The sequence below is a fragment of the Mastomys coucha genome, unplaced genomic scaffold, assembly GCF_008632895.1.
Source record: "Mastomys coucha isolate ucsf_1 unplaced genomic scaffold, UCSF_Mcou_1 pScaffold12, whole genome shotgun sequence".
Taxonomy (NCBI): domain Eukaryota; kingdom Metazoa; phylum Chordata; class Mammalia; order Rodentia; family Muridae; genus Mastomys; species Mastomys coucha.
In genome coordinates, this window is record NW_022196894.1 from 62,127,319 (window position 1) to 62,148,192 (window position 20,874).

General features: G+C 37.0%; 1 protein-coding gene across 2 annotated transcripts in view; it reads right to left on the bottom strand.

The window, feature by feature from the left end:
• The window catches only part of Znf654 (zinc finger protein 654), a 72,383-nt gene that overhangs the window by 49,130 nt on the left and 2,379 nt on the right, over positions 1–20,874 (bottom strand). The gene's annotated exons all lie outside the window — the stretch shown is intronic.

Sequence of the window (20,874 nt, forward strand, 5' to 3'; positions counted from 1 at the left end):
TAGCCCTGGCTGTCCTGGTACTCACTCTGTAGACCAGGCTGGCCTTGAACTCAGAAATCTGCCTCCCTCTGCCTCCCAAGTTCTGAGATTAAAGGCATGTGCCACCACCGCCCGGCTCCATGTCATCTTGAACATTATCTATTCTATATGCAGCTATAGAAGCTAATTCACCACATCTAAAGACTGTTGCTGGGGTACATAACTCAGTGGTAGAAAGCTAGTCCAGGATATATAAAGCTTCAAACTCAATTTCTGGTAGCAGCAAAATAAATAAGCAAAATTAAGTAAAGATGATTTATTTTACAAACTCATTTGTTAGAATATTATTCATTATGAAACAAAAAAAAAATGGCATCTATCCACAAGTATTAGCTTGGTGATCTAAAACTATATAAACAATGCCATAGTCTGTCAAATACAGTCTTTGCTCTGAATTTGACACCTGATATCTTTTAACTATTTTCCCAGTGGTCTCTAGAATTTCTCCTTTCAAGAGCATACTCTGAACCCAGCCCAAACTACCATACATATTTTTCCTGTACATGATCTAAACCGAATCATGAGACTATAACCTAACTCAAGTCACAATCATTTTCACATCTGTTTAGTCTGAGGATAGTATGGATTTGGGTTTTTCAGTTGGCAAAAATGCTGCTTCTTTTTTGCTAATGTCATACATAGCTTTCATTCTTTCCCATTCACAGTACCAGCCCAAACCATCAGGTATGCACAGCTAGTAGATTAGCATTTACTGCCAGTTCATGTTACCCAAAAATATGCAAGATTTTTTCATGTCATCATCAAGGTCGTATCCAAAAAATAACACAAACGTGTAATGGAACATGTTCAGATCCTCTAGTCACATATTAACGATCACTAGTCAATATCTTTTGGGCAAGGCTATTAAACCAGCTAGTAATATTAAGTCTTCCCTATTTCACTATCTGAGAAATGTTTAGAAAAAGAAAAATATATTGAAATTTACATATGTTGAGTCTGCCACATATCTCATAACTATTGTCAATAATCCTTTTGTTTTGTTTTGTTTTGTTTTGTTTTTGTTTTTTAGAGACAGGGTTTCTCTGTGTAGCCCTGGCTGTCCTGGAACTCACTCTTGTAGTCCAGGCTGGCCTCGAACTCAGAAATCTCCCTGCCTCTTCCTCCCAAGTGCTGGGATTAAAGGCACGCACCACCACTGCCTAGCAATAATCCTATTTATTAAGTAGAAATAATTTAAACTCTTTGTTGGCAAAGAGACAAAGATGCCCTTCTTTTCCCACTGTCAACCATTTAATTCAGTAAACGCTTCTGCAAATCTACTCACTATTTGCCATGCTCAACGGTTCCTATAATCCACCTATTTGGAAAACACAATACTTGCTCACATCTGTCTAGATTTACAGCAATTCTTTTTTTTTTTTTTTTTTTTTTTTTTTTTTTTTTTTTTTTTTTTTTTTTTTTTTTTTTTTTTGGTTTTTCAAGACAGGGTTTCTCTCTATAGCCCTGGATGTCCTGGAACTCACTTTGTAGACCAGGCTGGCCTGGAACTCGGAAATCCACCTGCCTCTGCCTCCCAATTAAAGGCGTGCGCCACCACCGCCCGGCTACAGCAATTCTTAAGATCAAGTTTCTATTAATTTGATTGTGAAGTGTCCCCCAAAGCCCATCCAAATGTGGTTGAAATTTTTTAAATTATTACAGACTCCTCCCAACTTTGGTTTGTAAGCTTTGATTCTTTTAGATACAAACAGTTCCTAACTTGGAAAAAAATAATTTCCCTTGTTAGATGAGATATTTGTAATGAAGCAGTTGTATTGTTTGTTCTACCCAAATATCCCCTGCATATATTCACTATATTCACTGACTTAACAAAAGATAGTAAATTTTCAAAAGAAAGAAGAAAATTAAGCAAAATCATATTATAGGAATGTATTCCATTCAAAAGGAAAGATATCAAAACTAGCTTCACACATGAAATAAAAGGACTTTGGTGAATCATAAAATAATAAATAAGTTAAAATATTGATTGGATATTAGACCTGTTTCACAAGAAGGATTTCATACCTGTTACTATAAACTGGTTAAAACCCTATGGCTGGGAAGAACATAGGACTCAGAGGAGAAAATTCTTATTTTATTTTCTAAATAGCCATGCTATCAAGCTGCTTTCTAAATATGTTTATACCCACAAATCAGAACAAAATGGCTGAGTGCTGAGCTACCTCCCCAATCCAGCACTTAGGACATGGAAGAGGGAACAGAAAGAATGTGAGAGCCAGCAGATGGGAAGGAGAGCAGTGAACTGCTGACCTCTGGTTATAACATGAATATTACACACAGCAGCTGTGGTTTCTGGTACAAGACCTACACAAGATCCAGCACAGATAGAGAGAGACTCCCACACCTACTAGAAGATAGCTGATGGGAAGAAGAGTCTCTCTCCTTTGAATACTATGGTGCTACAAGAGTGCCCGTGCCCTAGTTGTGGTCCCACATCATGCATATATATGACACTAATTAATTGGACTCGGGGAGTCATTAATAATAATTTTAAAAGGAAAACATGAATGTGGGAGTAAGACTGGATGGGAGGCACTAAAGAGATAGTGGTAGCCATATGTATATATAATCATATTGTATAAATATATGAACTTTTCAAAAAATACGTTTTTTTGAAAAAGTAAAAACAAAAATAGACGCCAGGTGGTGGTGGCACACGCCTTTAATCCCATGTGCACTTGGGAGGCACAGGCAGGAAAATTTCTGAGTTCGAGGCCAGCCTGGTCTACAGAGTGAGTTCCACAACAGCCAAGGCTACACAAAGGAACCCTGTCTCGAAAAAAGAAAAAAATTGACTACAAAACATTATCTCCATACTAACAAGCAATCTTAGTTTGTGCTAACTTCCATTGAAACACTGTAAATAACTCTTTGAGCTAAGATATTTGTAATTTAAAATTGGTTGAGACTTCGTATTTTAAATATTCTGTTAACTTGTTTTCTGCCACTTTGTACTTAAATAGCATGGAGCATTTTCCATTTAGCATTTTTAGTTTTAAAGAGTAACTTTAATACTAAAGAGTATTTTAAGAGTAATAGATTGCATTATCCAGATGCAATCTATTTTTTCTAACATTCCCACAATAGGAATGGTATTGTTTCTTATCTATACTTTGTATAAAAGAGGGACTGACTTTCTTCTTTTCCTCTTCTGTGGCCCCAGAACTTTCTATAAAGTATGGGAAAGAGCTAGAAAGCCTATAATGGTTAATGAAAAGAAGGGTAGATACCAAAACATCAGTCAAAATTCTCTCACTCTATTTCTGTCCTCTTCCTAAACTCTGGGCAGTATGACTGTCTTTTTTTCTACATTCTCATTTATAAAGTATGAACTCAGTCCTTCTCAAAACATACCATAGTGAGGACAAATTTTACACTACACCAACTTAGTCCATGGGATGATGTTTGCAATGACTAGTGACAGCCTACCAACTCTAGGCCAAGGTTAATTGTAGAAGTTTTGTTCTATATACCTCCTAAAATCTTCTGCATTCACTGCATGTGACATAGGTCAGATCACCTACACAGTAGCATGGAGGCCAGCATAAAAAATCTGGCTTTCCTATTAGTAAAGTAATAGTAAACAGTAAGGGCTTTACATCCATTATGAAGTCAATTTCCATTTATTACCAAAACTAAAGGAGTAACATGTTTGCTTCATAAATTCTCAGGTTGGTGCCTGGACAAGATAATACACATATGTGCACAATAAAAAGTTTAAATTAAAATGAAAGCTTATTTTTTTTTCTTTTTTCTTTTTGGTTTTCTCGAGACAAGGTTTCTCCATATAGTCCTGGCTGTCCTGGAACTCACTCTGTAGACCAGGCTGGCCTCAAACTCAGAAATTCTCGGCCTCTGCCTCCCAAATGCTGGGATTAAAGGCATGCACCACCACTGCCCAGCTTGAAAGTTTTATTTTAAATTCTTAACTTTCAGTACTAGGTGTTGTGGTAAATCTCCAACCCCAACAAGCCTGTGCAAATCACACAACTCAGTTATAAAATTTATAAGCTGCATGCCTTGATTGGGCAGATCCACCACTACACTAATCTATTCCCCAGCTATGAGACCTTTGCTACTTGAGGCTTCTCTAGGCCATGTAGTTCTGCTCCATCTTCCTGCTACCTATTCCTCCTAGTCCTTCCTCTGTCATTTCCTATTCTTCTCTGACTCTCTAAAACCTCCAGCCCCACCTTTCCCTTCCACTGCCCAATCACAGGCACTAGCCTTTATTTGACCAGTTGAAATGGGGAGAAGGTTCACAGGAAATCACCTGAGTACCCACTCCTCCTTGGGGCAGCCCAGATAAATTGAATTTTATTTGGTGATTGTCTTGTTTTTCGAGACAGGGTTTCTCTGGGTACCTTTGGCTGTCCTGGAATTCGCTCTGTAGACAAGGCTGACCTGAAACACAGAAATCTGCCTGCCTCTGCTTCCTAAGTGTTAGGATTAAAGGTCTGCATCACTGGGGCTGGAGAGAGATGGTTCAGCGGTTAAGAGCACTGACTATTCTTCCAAAGGTCCTGAGTTCAAGTCCCAGCAACCACATGGTGGCTCACAACCATCCGTAATAAGATCTGATGCCCTCTTCTGGTGTGTCTGAAAACAGCAACAGTGTACTTACATATAATAAATAAACAAATCTTTTTAAAAAAAAAAAAGGTGTGGATCACTACTGAATTAAAATTTGAGAGATGAAACACTTCCTTAGAAAGTACACTCATAAAATTGAGGCGGGGGGGTGGGGGAGCGGGGGCAGAGTGGTATATTTCATACCAGAAATGTTCTCAAAGATAGGAAGGAACAAAGCACTAGTTCCTATTCACTCGAAAGAGAATCTTTGGTGATCTCAAAGGTACCTAACTGAGGGAAAAACTTAACTATAGGACAGAAACCTCAAAACTGAGCCAGAGTGGAAAACCAACCATGATAAAGTAGTCTTTTAAAAACTGATGGAAAATAATAAAAGAAGGTAGGAAACCTCACCTTGAACACTGAGAAATTTATACAATATAGCAAAAAAGCTGTACAGATCTGACAGGGAGCAAAAAGGAGATTATATTAAATTATCTGAAGTATTTCGGGTACATCTTGAGTACATAGTTAATGTAAATTGCAATTATCTGATCAGCATAGTCCCATAAGTGAAAGGCCTAGGGAGAAGAAAAGCAATAATGAAGAGACAAGAGAAGGTCTGCTTTAGGCCAATAACGTTTCCTTAACTGAGGAAGAGAAGAGTGGGAGAATTTGTTTGATACTGACCACATCTTGACATTTTAGTCTGTTGGCATCATAGAGGTGTGAGATAATAGACAGAGCAAAAAGCAAAGGGAAAGGGAAAGGAAGGTAGGAGGGCCAGTTCACAAGTAGGCTAAAAAGTAAACAAAACCAACCTCAGTTATGTTTATTGATAGTAGAGCAGCCAATACCCTACTACTGCTCTCAGAAATGTGACAAAACAGGATGTTTATCGTGCCAACAAAGTGAAACTATGTAGGACATACGACAATTAACAGCAAAATAAAAAGACTGAAAAGAATATAAACCAGATGAGGTTCTCTTCAGCTGGAAAGATAGCTCAGCATACTATTCTTGCAAGGATCCAAGTTCAGTTCCCAGAACCCACATTAGGTAGCTCACAATCTGTAACTCCATCTCTAGGAGATCCTATATCTTCCTTTGGCTTCTACAGACACTTACACCCACATGCTCACAAACAGACTCAATTTAAGGTAAATCTGTTTGGTTGTTTGTTTGTTAAAGAAGCTTTCACTAGATTCCGAAAAGATATTATGTAAATGGTGTAAACATGGAACATAAGAGTGCTTTTATGATTTCATTCAGTAAGTTTAAAATGTCAAGGAACAGCAACAGCCCAGGTCACAGTGCAAAATGTGTCTTAGCACAAGACCGAAAACAAAAGGCAAGAACATAACACTGGACTGTGAAGCCTGGAGGACAGCAGCTACAGTCAGGGTTCTTCAGACAGTGCATGCTGTGCTATGACACAGACTCAATGCTTACTCTCGCAAAAAGTACCAGAACCCCACAGAAGAAATATGTATTAGTAGTAGACATATGCTGTATTCCGCGCCTCTGCTGCCCACCAGCAGCAGTGACGACAGAACACCAAGACTTCTTCTCTCGACGGTTTACTCAGAAAATTTTCTTTTGTGTTACAGCTCTCCTAGGTACCCAGGTGTTACAGCTCTTTAAGGTACCTAGGTATTACAGCTCTCCTAGGTTCTTAAGTGTCACAGCTCTTCTTGATGGCACGGCTCTTCTTGGCTCTTCTTGATGTTGCTGCTGCTTCTTCTTCCTCCTCCTCCTCCTCCTCCTCCTCCTCCTCCTCCTCCTCCTTCCTCCTCCTCCTAGGTGCTGCAGGTCTGCTTGCTTCTGTGGAGTGGCGTGGAATGGCCAGAGAGAGCTCCTTATATACCCGAGCCTGAGCTTCCAAGTCCTCCTGGATTGGTTCTCCGGCAGACCCTCATTAGCATACACCTGCTTGGGAGAGGAGCATGCGCTCGGGAGGGGCGTATGTGCTCAGGAGGGGTGCATGTACAGTAGAATCGTCTATTGCTGCGCGGCTGCCATCTTGGATACGAATCGTCTAAGCGCCGCTTAAGATCATCCAAGCGGCTGACGATCATATCCAAGCGGCTGCCTACAATATGCAGTATAAGTAGTATGTCCTACTTCTAATGCAGGAACCATCAATTAAGACCTGGTAGTACCTGTGGTTGCAAACCATTGATTTCATAAAATTTTTAAAAGGAAAAATGCAAACTACTTTCAGGGTGTAAAAATGTTTAGGGATAAGAACTCCTACCCCACAAAAACACAGTACAAACCACTTGGTGAGGCTTTCTAGTAAGCTCTAGAAATGCAAGCTTTAGAAGAGAGTCAGAAGAAAGCCTGCTATACAAACTTGAGGATTGAGTTTAGATCCCTAACACTCACATGAAAGCTGGACACAGAAGCATAAGTATGTTGGCCTAGTGCGTGACAAATACATTTCCAGAGTTCTTTAGCCAACCAGCCTGAGCTCCAAGGGCAGTAAGATCCTGTTTCAAAAATTAAGGTAGAACTATACATAGTGGTGCATGACTTAATGAGGCAGAATCAGACAGGTCTCTGTGTTCTGAAGCTAGTCTGGTCTACAGAGAGTTCTAGGACAGCCAGAGCTAAATAGAGAGATCCTGTCCTTAAAAAAAATTAAGGTAGAGAAAGATTGAGAAAGACATCTGAAGTTGAGCTCTGGCCTACACATGCATGTACAATAATTGCATGCCCCACAGGCAATAAACACTGTGTATTCAAATAATTGATAATAATGAGTCATAAAGCTGAAAACAAATTTACTTCATTTTTTTTAATATGTTATGATATGTTGGATAAAAAGGGTCTCCAAAATCCTGTGTTAGGTCTGACCTAATAAGTGGATTAATCCACTAATAGTTTCATAATCTAATAGCATTATTGAAGGTGATCACATTTTTTCAGAGGTGAGACCTAGATGGAGACATGTTAAAGATTGTATCTGGTCATTGACTCCTCCCACCTGTTTTGCTTCCTGGCTATCATGAATTGAGCAGCTCTTTTCTACCAATCTTGACTCATCTCAGGCCCAAAGCAATACAGCTACCCAACTATGATCTAAAAATCTCTGGTAAAAAGAGACAATTGAACAAATTGACACATTATTAATCAGTAGATTAAATTTGATACATTTAAACATCTATATTAGCGCTATTTAAATTAAAACTTAAAAGAAAATTTTAAACTTGAAAACTGATCATAGTGGACAGTGATTAACTTAATAGTAGAATTTAATGACTGCAGGGCCTAAATTTGATCCTTCTTATCACAAAGGGGCAAAGGCATCAACAAAGGAAAATGTAGCAAATTTTAATAGGCATGTGTTAACTCCCATAGGGCCTCTACTAAAATCTTCAACTGAAGCACTACTGAAAGAAAAGAAGCAAGCTCTGTATTTCAATAAACTCATCAGCTACTTTAAAATTCATTGTCCTCACACCAGAAAAAATATCTTCAAATGAATAAATATGTATACTATAGCTACATGGTACATTAGAGCTAGATGATCAATAATTTGCTTGTCCTTTTATAAAAGAATATACTAATAGTTGAAACAGAAACATATTAACTATTTGAGCCAGCAAATCCTGCTGCTCATTAGGTATCTTAGGTGTTTTTCTTTTACTGTTTATTAACAGTGTAGCTCCAGATATTCAGATTAGAACCTGATGTAATTTCAAGTAATTCTTTGGGGCATTTTCTCCTCATTCTCAAAATGCTAAATACTTTTATTCTGCTAACATTTCTAGTAACTTTCCTCTCCCCTCACTCCATTTTCATAATCACTAGCCTGTTATTCTAATTATTCATTTTCTAGCTACTCAACAATGGCATCCTTTTCTGTTACTTTCATTGGTTACCTGTTACCTTCCCTTATTTATCTTAAAATAATTAAGACACACAAAAATACAGCTTTGCTTTAATCTCTATAGATACTGCTCTGTAAAATTCAAACTCCTAAGTTAAGATCTAGATGATCCATCTTTCCAGTCTTATGCTGTTAAGTCTTACAGTCCATTGAGGACGGGCTCCTCCCTCAAAGTCAGTTTTGGGCTGTACTACTTGCTTCCCTGGTAACTCTAAAAATGTAAACATATCAGCTTTGCCACTCTTGGGCCTCCTAGTCAAAAGAACAAAATACCTCTGGCCCTAGGTAGAGACCATTACATTCTGATCTGTTCTAAAGATTAGAACATTATATAGCATTGTCTGCTTCTCTAAGAGGTAATCCAGCTAAGCCTGTCGTTCACCTGACCAGGAGTCCATGCCACAAGAAATTTGATTTACTTGAAAAAATGATAAACAGGAAAAAGCAAGTCTGTTCCCTGTTCTTATATCTCTTTTACTCTCAAATAGTGGCCAACCTCTAGATGTATTGACCAAGTTTTTTCTACTGTCTGTGTAGTCTCGCCCTTCCTGCCAGGCAGCTGTTTGCCAACCTACATTGCTAAACATGCTAGCTTTCAGATGAGAACCCAAGCAGCCTGCCTGGCTTTCCCTCTTCCTCCTCTCTATCTTCCTCCTTCTAGAAATTGCTGAGATTTACTGCTTGTTTGTGTAGTTTTTTTCCCCTCTCAAATGCTAGTTAAATTGTTATTGAGCTTTTCAGTCCTTAACTGAATTCTTTGACTAGCAAGACCCAGTCCATACTAATAACATAAAAATAGGGACATCTTATCATGAAAAACATGGGTAACTAGACTCTGGCTCCAATTTTAAGTTAGGTACTGTAATGAAAGTAATGAATGAATATTTACACTTTTTATAAACATAGGATGGCACACAGAAAACCAAAGTAATATTTAAAAAACACTTTTGATATTCTCATATTTGTGTCTACTAAATTTTTAGACTTTGTTCCTATCTTGATTACAATTTACAATATTAATAAACTTGAACATTTGAGAAAAATCACACATCATAAGTTTTCCCAACTATAACCACTATAACAGCTTGCTCTACCTCTATATTTCCCTAAGTGTTATAAGGCTAGGTGGTTATTAGGGTGCACTCTTTAACTCCAGCATTCAAAGAAAGAGGCAGGGAGATCTCCGTGAGTTTGAGGCCAGCCTGGCCTATAGTGGCAGCAGACAAACATAACTTCCTCTGGTTTGAAATCATCACACATTTACATTTTGAAACTAACCGATATCATAAGCCATGGTTGTTGAGATAAATGGATCTCCATAGAGCTTCATAAGGGGACACGAAATAAAAGTTAACAATATTTTGTATTAAAAAAATTCAGGAAGCTTAAATATGTTTGGTTTTTCTTTCTTCCTTTTTCTTTTTCTTCCCTTTTCCCTTTTTTCTCTCCCACACTATAGTGGTTAGAATGTGAAAGTCCCTATAGGCTCAGATATTTAAACACTTGGTCTCCAGTTGGTTGTGCTGTCTGAAGAGGTATAGCAAGTATGGCCTTGCTGGGAGAAGAACGTCACTGGAGACGGGCTTTGAGAGTAAAAAACCTTGTGCCATGTCCAGTTAGTTTGTTTTCTACTCCTGATTGCATCTCAGGATGTGATCTCTCAGCCTCCTGCTCCTGCCCCAATGCCTGCTTCTTGTTGCATGCCTCCCTGCCATGTTATACCTCTGTAACTATTAGCCAAAATAAACTCTTCCTTCCTTAAGTTGCTTCTTTGAGTCATAGTGTTTTATCTCAGCAACAGGTAAGTAATATACACATTGATGAACATTTGTAGTTTTGTTGTCTCTTGTTTTTTTTAAGTGTCTATGACATTACTTTTACTCAATCAATAATGAATTTTAAATGCTTAAATATAATTGAATAATATCCCAGATACAATACAGTTTTTATGTCTACCATAATAGCTAAAATGTACAGGCTGGTTCTTATCAATAAGACTAGCCAGGCATCACATACTAGCAACATAACATCACAAGGTTATGGCAATCATGATAGCATTAGCAGTGGGTACAGAGGGAGGAAGGGAAGGAGACAGACAGACATACACACACACACAAAATCAGACAGATATGAGCCTAAACATGAATCTACTATACATGTTTCGTTGCTCTTGACACGTTTTCTACCGTGTTTTGATTCAGTAATAGGCCTTAACCAGATGTTGGAGCTTCTAGCCTTGTAACTGCTAGCTTTAAGAACTATAAAAAAAGTTTATCCTTATGAATTACTCAAGTCTGTGGTATTCTATTTTAGCAACAGAAAATATACTAAGACAATATCAAGTTTTCAATGTTGCAGTAAATCTCCAACTCAAATATGCCCCAGCAATGAAAACACAACTCAATAAGAATACAGGCTGTGCGCCTAGATTGGGCAGATCTACCACTACACTACCATCTTCCTCATCTATGGAGACCCCTTATAACTTGTTGTTTCTCCAGGCCACGTGCTTCTGCTCCACTTTCCTTCCACCTCCTCCTCAGTCTCCCTCTCTCTCTCTCCCACTCCTTCTTTTAACAACTTTCAGTTCCACCTTCCCTTTCTTTACCAGCTCTAGCCTTTATTTTACAAATTAAGGTGGGCAGAAGGTTTACAGGATCTCACCTGAGTACTGACTCATTCCAGGTTTCCAACCCCTCACAGGAGAATGGAATTAGCATCAAATTACAAATAGCCCCAGAGCTCTCGGCAACTGTTTTTAAATAAGTAAGTATTTCTATCCATTACTGTATTTTTTTAAATCATTGCAGATGCCAGTCAACACAGGAACATTAGAAAATATTTAGAACATTTCAACTTTAGAGTAGTGAAAATACCCTGATAATATCAACTTCAGTAGTAGAAATATATATTAATAAGTAGAGTATACATGTATGAAGATAGTGTTGATCACTTATAATTAAAAGATTTCTTGCTAGTAAAACAAACCAAAGATCAGCAGAACTGAAGCTTAAAAGATTCACAAGTCTACACAGACAGTTAACTTCTACATAGAAGACTCCTAATGGTTGAGCTGTGCAGAAATCTCCAAGGATGCAGCCTTCATAAATTGTCACCATTGCGGGGTTAGGGACTCAGGAATGAGTCATTCATATAAATCCTGCAAGTAACCCCTTATCCATACTTTCTAAGTGACCTTAATAAATTCATTCTTAATAAACTCTGCTCAGCAAATTTATGAAGAGTCATCGACCCAGTTCCCTGGGCTTTGGGGCTGGAGAGGGTATTAATAGGTTGTCTTTCTAGGAAATGTAGAAATGGTCATATTTGGAACAGGAAGGAAACAGCCAGAATTGATTGGATGGCCATAATCTCATTTGATAGAAAACTTTTAAATGTTACTAAGTTAAAGTCATATGTTCTTATTTGGTACAGAATTTATTTTGATACAAAATCAAGGTTACCATTGATATAATTTCTTCTATTGATACTAAATAACTAAAAGTACAGGGCTTAGACACAATCCTTCTTTTGCTGTTATTATAAACAGATCTGAGATGTTTAGGTCTGTGAGTTTAGGGCCAAATAACAAATTCTTGGTTTAAATTCTCTGTTCTCAGAGGTAAATAACTCAAAAAAAAAAAAAAAAAAGTGGGTTGTTTTTTTTTTGTTGTTTTGTTTTGTTTTTTGTTGTTACTTTGTTTTGTCCCTGGTTCCTTATCTAATATGAACAGAAACCTTTTCATGGCTTTTGAGGGAAGGTGACATAATAGATAATGTATATTGACTACCACAGAAGCCAGAAAAGAAGCCTGTCCCCTTTTTCTGAAAGTTTATTAGGTAATCAACTATAGATTCTGTCACCCAATACTGAATGGGGGAGTTATGCCCTCCATGCCTTTATTGGGACAGATGAACATTGATAATGAAAGGTATAAACTAGTACCTACTCTATACACAAATGGTCCTCTGTATACCAATCCAAACTAATCAAGCAGCTGCCAATTTAGACAGCTGTTGTTCTTTATCTCCAGCCACACCCATACACTCTCAACAAATCAAGTTTTCTGCTGTTGGTGACCACTCCTTCCTGAAACTTATCTGTTACTCAATTTTCTCCAATAATTAACTCTTCTCAGACTTCATTTAATGAATCATTCTTTCGGGGCTGGAGTGATGGCTCAGTGGTTAAGAGCAATGACTGCTCTTCCAGGGGTCCTGAGTTTAATTCCCAGCAACCACATGGTGGCTTACAACCATCTGCAGTGGGATCTGATTCCCTCTTGTGGTGTGTCTGAAGACAACTACAGTGTGCTTATAAAATAAATAATTCTTTAAAAAAAGAAAAAAGAATCATTCTTTCTTAGTTGGCCAATTGATTTTGGAGTTCCTCCAGTTTTAGTTATTCCTTTTCTTAACCTAGTCTGTATTTCCTCCCTATGTGAATTCATATCTCACAGCAAATACCATCCATATAGCTACAAAAACCAGAACTTTCTTGGCAAGCTGTGATTTGAAGAAGTCCAGCTATCTTTGAACTCAACTCAAATGGGACAAAATACCTTAAATTTCATGTTTAGATTTAATCAAAGAACTTCAACAAAGAAGTTGTATAAGCATCTAAAAACAGTCATGGTAACACATTCTACAGATCAATCTTTTTTCATATCATGTTGATACTACTTACTACTTCACGATCTCCTAAGTCCCTTATTATTGCCTATTAGTACACACCTGAATGGTATTCAATAAATTAAATTATTTTGCTTATTAATTTACTATATACTAATTTCACTGAATTTTGTTTTCCTTTTGCAGAACTGGGAATTAGTCAGCTCTCTACAGCTAATCTCTCTCCAGCCTTCTTTCTTTCTCACTTTTTATTTTCAAATAATTTCTCAATAAGTTGCCTGGGGCTGGCTTTCAACTCCTTCTACAGTGCAGACAGTCCTTGAACTTGCAATCTATCTACTTTAGTCACTAGTGCCTATATCACCAGAACCAACTACATAGATTTCTTAAACTGGATTTAAAGTATACATATTCATACATATATATGTAGATATATGTTGTACATGTACGTATATGTGTGTATATGAATATGTATACTTTAAACTCTTTTTTTAAAAAGATTTATTTATTTACTAGACACCCCAGAAGAGGGTATCAGATCTCATTATGGATGGTTTTGAGCCATCATGTAGTTGCTGGGACTTGAACTCACGAGCAGTCAGTGCTCTTAACCACTGAGCCATCTCTCCAGCCCCCTACTTTAAATTCTTAATGATTATGGGTATGGGCTACAAATCTTCTAGATAAGAGCTGTCTCACAACCCTTCCAGCCCAGCCAGAGATGGTTTGCAAAGCAAGGTAACTAGCGATTATTTTGAAAGCAATGGTAAGTATATGAAAGACTTTGTGTCAATAAATTACTTACACTTTCACTGGTAAATGTAAAATAGCACCTTTACTAATTCATTAATTAAATTATCTCTTCTCAGGCAGGAAAGATGGCTCAGCGGTTAAGAGCTCTGACTGCTCTTCTGGAGGACCTGAGTTCAATTCCCAGCAACCACACGGTGGCTCACAACCATCTGTAATGGGATCCAACACCCTCTTCTGGTGTGTCTGAAGACAGCAATGGTGTACTCATATACATGAAATAAATAAATCTTTAAAAAAAAAAATTATCTCTTCTCCACACCAAAGTGGAAACATTTCAGTTATCTTTTGCAGATAACATTATGCAAAATGACTGCACTTAAAAAGAATCTAAGCAAGAAAATAAAATGTATTTTTCCTTTATTAAAAAAAAGTAGTTTTTTTAAAGATTTATTTATTTTTATGTGTATAAGTACACTGTAGCTTACAGTGAGCCATCATGTGGCTGCTGGGAACTGAACTCAGGACCTTGGCTCATTCCAGCCCCACTGGCTCTGGCCGGATCGCGCCAGTGTAATACACTGTAGCTGTCTTCAGATGCACCAGAAGAGGGTGTCAGATCTCATCACAGATGGTTGTGAGCCACCATGTGGTTGCTGGGATCCAAACTCAGGACCTTCAGAAGAGCAGTCAGTGCTCTTACCCACTGAGCCATCTCGCCAGGCCAAAAAAGTAGTGTAGTGGCTATTCCTGGATGTCAACTTGACTATATCTGAAATGAACTACAATCCAGAATTAGAAGACTCACCTGGCCCTAATATGGAAGCTGAGAGATACAAGTTTCTGACACGAATCTTGGCATGGAGATCTTGAGGTGTAGTGGCTATGAATCCCAGAGGATTAAGATAGAAAGATCTATGAGCTCAAGCAAGGTCACCTGGGGTTAAAGATGTGGTAACACCTTTAACCAGGGCCACACCTTTTGCTGGAGACCTATATAAGGGAGAAGGAAAGCTCGCTCTTTTTCATCTGCTTGCCTTGTGGGACTGAGCAACTGCTGGATCTCAGACTTCCATTCACAGCTGCTGCCGACCATTGTTGGGAGTTGATTGTTGGGAGTTGGACTACAGACTGTAAGTCTGCAATAAATTCCTTTACTACATACAGACTACTATAACTTCTGTGACTCTAAAGAACCCTGACTAATACAAGTAGTTTTTAATTGTTGGACATGGTGATGCACAAATTTAATCTCAGCATTCAGGCAGAGAGGCAGGCAGATCTGAGTTCGAGGCCAGCATCTACAGAACAAGTTCTAGGATAGCCAAGGCTACACACACACACACACACACACACACACACACACACACACACAAACTTGCGTGGAAAAATCCATAAATAACTTTTAAAATAAATTTTAAACTTTAATAAAGAAAACCCAAGAAAATAAACAAGTAAAAAGAATAATAAAATTCATCCATAAACATATAACCAAGAGATGTTATACTTATCTTCTGTCTACCTATGAGGATTTAAAATCAAACTTCTATATGCACTGAGAAAAATATACAACTGTCTTCAGGTTATGAATAAGGTGTATGGGAAGCAAATTATTTGAGGCTTGGATCAATGTCTTATCCATCGTAAGATGCAATATTCTAAAATCTGGGAGTGGAGGAACCACTAAATTGAACTGAGTGTGGTAGAATGCGTCTTTAGCTCTAGCACTCAAAAAGCAGAGGCAGCAAGATCTCTGAGTTCAAAACACAACCTGGATGCTGGGCAGTGGTGGTGCTCGCCTTTAATCCCAGCACTTGGGAGGCGGAGACAGGCGGATTTCTGAGTTCGAGGCCAGCCTGGCCTCCAGAGTGAGTTCCAGGACAGCCAGGGCTAGACAGAGAAACCCTGTCTCAGGAAAAAAAAAAAAAAAACCACAACCTGGTCTACACAGTTTCAGACCAACTAAAACTACATGGAAAGACCTCATCTAAGAAAGAAAGAAAGAAAGAAAGAAAGAGAGAGAGAGAGAGAGAGAGAGAGAGAGAAAGAAAGAGGAGAAAGAAAGAGAGAGAGAGAAACAAACAAACCTAAATGAAACCACTTCTACCTGGTCTTAAGCATCTTGAATAATCAGCCTGCTTAAACAGTTTCAAATATGAATTAACCATTCTTTACAAACCTGACTTGAGGGAGGGGATATAGATTTTGTTACATGTAAAGATTTCCATGCCATTTCTCAATAATTTGCTGTTGTCATTAGCAACAACTAGCCTTCAACTAGTAAAGTCAATCTAAAAAGGTATTAAAGAACAACATATAGACTAATTGATCTTGCTTTGTTTTCCCTAGTTATTAATAAACAAGTAAATAACCTTCCATGAATTTCACCCTTCATGAATACTACAAGTGTCTCTAATACTCAAGTTTTTGAAATTTTTTTTTTTTTTTGGTTTTTCGAGACAGGGTTTCTCTGAGTAGCCCTGGCTGTCCTGGAACTCACTCTGTAGACCAGGCTGGCCTTGAACTCAGAAATCCACCTGCCTCTGCCTCCCAAGTGCTGGGATTAAAGGCGTGTGCCACCACCACCCAGCGAAAGCAATTTTTTTAAAGCCCACATTTTTTTAAAAAAAACTGAAAGGAATGTATGAAGTAAAGTGATCCAATGAATTGATTTTTAGCTCTGAAAATTCACAATACAACAGACCAAGGACTTGGCAAAAGTAAATACATCAGTCCAAATTACTGTCAACACTTACCTTCATCTTTAATATTTATTCTTTTTACTATTGTTGTTGTTTGTTTGTTTGTTTGTTTGGAGACAGAGTCTCTGGTGTCTCTGTGTAGCCCTGGATGTTCTGGAACTCAGAAGTTATAACTGCCTCTGTCTCCCAGGTGCTGAGAAAGCTTAGCCTTATTTTTACTGAGCCTTATTTTTACTTATTTACTGAGCTAATTTTCAACATTTATTAAATGTAGCCAAATAAATGCATATTTACTTCTGTTCTCACTTGCAAATTCAACTAAAGTTAAAATGTTGTTTTAAAAGACCTAAAAACACACATACACACACACACACACACACACACACACACACACACACACACACACACACACACACACACACACACACACACACACACACACACACACACACACACACACACATTTAGGGAGAAAGGAAGTAGCTGGAGGAAGTTGTTCCTAGCTTGCTAAAATCCAAAATATTAATGGAAGAGTTCAGGAACAAGCTAATCCGTGCTTTAAGGAACTCAGAATCCCAGAAGGGGTTAAATTGGAGGAATGTGAGGCACTATATAATTGTAAACATGGAAGTGAAAGGAGTGTCACAGAACCTAACCCCTTAATTGTTTCTCTGGAGAGAAATGCAAGAAAGAGACTCAAAAGCAATGGAGAAACAACAAGAATGGGTATATACAAGAGTTCAAACTGGAATACTCAATAACAAGAGAAGGGTGGCAACCAACTGATCCCACCTAAAATTAAAGGGGGAAAATCATACTTAGGCGTGTCTGTGTGTAAGTTGCAAGTGACTAGCTCTAAAAAAAAGGAGAGAAAATACGTTTTTCTAAAAAGTTATCCCAACACATCTTTCATATAAAAAGCTAGCTGTTTTACAGCTCAATACCCAAACTTGTTTTCTTCCTTACTTCCTAAATAGAATCTTAAGGATGAATTACTAATTTTTTAAAAGTTCTAACATTCTATGTGGATGGGGAAGCCTAAATAAGCTAGAAGAAGCCAGTGAACAGGATTTAGTGCAAGATAATTTTCAATTATTCACAGAAATACCCTATTGTCACATAAAAGTCAGATGCAGTAGCTGGAATCCCATTATGTATAGTGGCATATCAGATAAACTAGAAGAGAAGGATGGCTTAGAAAGAAAAGCAACTGTACAGTCATAACAAGACCACAGTGCCATCCCTCCACTACCAAGTCAAGACATTTTACATGAGCAATAAATAATTACTTACATTGCTTAAGTCACTTAAATCAGGTCTGAACTTGCAGTGAGATGGAACTCCTCATATTTTGGCCTTCTATATGATTTTTTTTTTAAATATGTGCAATGACTTAAGATAAGTTAAAAGATATGCCAATTAATAACAATAATTAGTAATAAAAGTAATACATTATACATCCTCTGAAAACTTTCATGAAAGTATTGTATAAATTTTTGCACCAAGACCAATATATCAGGATTCTTTTCTAAAACAATTAACTTGAATTTCTTTGAAGAGACATTAAATATGTATTTTGTTAAAAAAAAATAATAAGGCAAACCCTTTTTCTGTTATGACTATCTCTTAGGTATCTTGCATAGACTACAATTGCTGTTAAAACTTACTAAAGAATTATTAGGTACCTTTTGCTAAGAACAACATTACCCAAACAAAAAACTGGCTAGCTACAAAGTTTAAAAATTAAAAGTAGAGCAGGATTTCTCTCCCAGGTACCACTAACATATTAGGCCAGGTTAACTGTTGGTCTGTCCTACACTATCCCTTGGAGGATGGCCAGCATTTCTAGCCCCACCTACTAACCTCCAGTTAGGAAAATCTAAGACTGCTGAATGCCACTAGGAGGAAATAAAATTTCTGAAAACCCAGACAGCAAATGTAGTTGCTTCACAAATCATTGCTTCATTCATCAGGGGCATTGAGCTATGACAATATTACAGATGAGAATTTAAAGATGAGAAAATTTTAACATGTTCTCTGAAGTTCATTATGGGATATGAACTATCAGCTCCAAAGATTAGATTATCTCTAATGCTCCTCCTAACTCTCAGAGGATTTTGCATCACAGAAATATTAATAGCTTCTGTCTGTTTAAGCCTACCTATATGTTAACATAAGGGCTATCTGTTCATTATGTTCATTCTCTCATTTTATAGCTTGTCATCTGCCTTGGGTGGCTGTTAAGCCCACCATAGGACAAAATAATTTTATTGTCTACTTTAACCTATCAGATTATTTCCATCTCATTATAGTGATTTGATACTAAAATTTGCTTAGTTTACTCAAAATATTACAGCATTAGGAATTGAGTGAATGTTTCCTGCACCTAACAACTCAAGGGAGACAACAATAATGTTTCTTAAAATAATTTTTACTACTATGGCATAATTAAGTATCCTTTTAAAATTTTTTATTTTAAGTGGGTTTTTTTTGTGTGTTTGTGTTTGTTGTTTTGAGACAAGGTCTTTAAACAGTCCTGGATCTCACTATGTAGACCACGGTGACCTTTAACTCACAGAGATCTACCTGGCTCTGACTCCAGAGTGTTGGGATTAAAGGCTACACTACCAGCTTTGACTCCTTCTTTAAACTATATCTGTGATTCCTTGAGTGCTTTCAGGATTTTTGCCCCCTGCCGATCATTAACTTTCCATCACTCCATTCCATTCACACCATGAAATTCAATGTATGTTTTTGTTTGATCATTTCGGTTTGCCTTTCAGTAAAAATTGAAGTTTGAAATCAAATCCCATCTTATTCTTCTTTTTGAATCTAAGAAAAGTTACCTTCTTTTGGCTTCAAATTCTTCTATGTAACTTGCTATGTGAAACTTAAGTGTTAACAAGTTCTTAGTAAAAGTTGCTTTCATATCAAAGCAAATTAAGTATGGGTTAAGGACCACTCTACTGAAGCATTTCTTGAGCAGATAACTAATATAACCCAAAGAAAGAGGTAATTAGAGGCAATTAGTCCACAGAGCCTTTGTTTAGTTTTCCTTAAAAGAATTGTTCATTTCTTTCTCCCACAACCACAGCTACTAACCAAGAAATTTTGATTCATATTTTCCCCCAAAAGAGACAAACTGTAGATTTTCTTCTTAATATCACAAGCTGTATACATAGTTCATATAGTTAGCTTCCTGTCACTTAGATTATCTATTTTACATCATTATTTTATTAATTAAATATTAAATTATCTATTTTGAAATTACTCATGATTAAGTAAATTTGCTAATTAGTGAAAGTTACTTAATATTACTATTAGTAAATAATAGAATCCTGATTGTTTAAAAGAATTGATCTTTGGAAATTCAGTTATATAAGCCAGTTTTCCTTACTGGCAAATCAAACAACAAACTCCATTTTATTAAGTAGTAGATGAAATGTAGCTTATTATATGTGATTTTTTTCATTCCATTTAAAATACGTAAAAGATAATATATATAAATATAAATCTCACTTGTAAAATAGAACCAGAACAGAATCTCAGAAAGAGATCTATTACTAACCTGTAAGGATATAGTTTCAGGAAAAAAAATGGTCATATCAATGTATATTGATATAATACTTAGCTATGTAAAATAAAAATTTGTTGCATTTTTCCTGTTCAGTTTTATTCTCACCAATTCATAACTTAGAATTTTATAAAATAGTTAATTTCATTTATTCTTAAAGCATTTTAAAGTCAACTATCAGAATCTGATTTTTGTTTTTTGACTCAGGGTCTCATTATGTAGCCCAGACAATCCCTGAATTTATGTTCCTGATGCCCCACCTCCAGGTGCTGTCATAGTTTTACATAAGCTAAGTGTGCATTTTTTCTTAAAAAAATAACTTCAAGAAGAAATTTAAGAGTAGGTAAAGGTTCTCCAAAAAAAAAAAAAAGAAAAGAAAAGAAAGAAAAAGAAAAAATGCTTTGGCACTCAAAATTTTCAGCAAAGAGGAGTCATTTGAACAAGTAAATTAACAATACCGGGTCAGGGAGGTAGAGCTCAATGGGATATCTAGCCTCGGTTTCAATGTCCAAGCAGCATGCACACACAAGCACTCACAGGTTGGGGGGTGGGTTGCTGGGCAAGGCAGAAAGAGAACTACATTGTACTTTGAAAAGATATATGTGTGTGTGTGCATATATATATATATATATATATATATATATATTGAAACAATAACATTGTTTCAGAATATATTTAAAATATCAAAT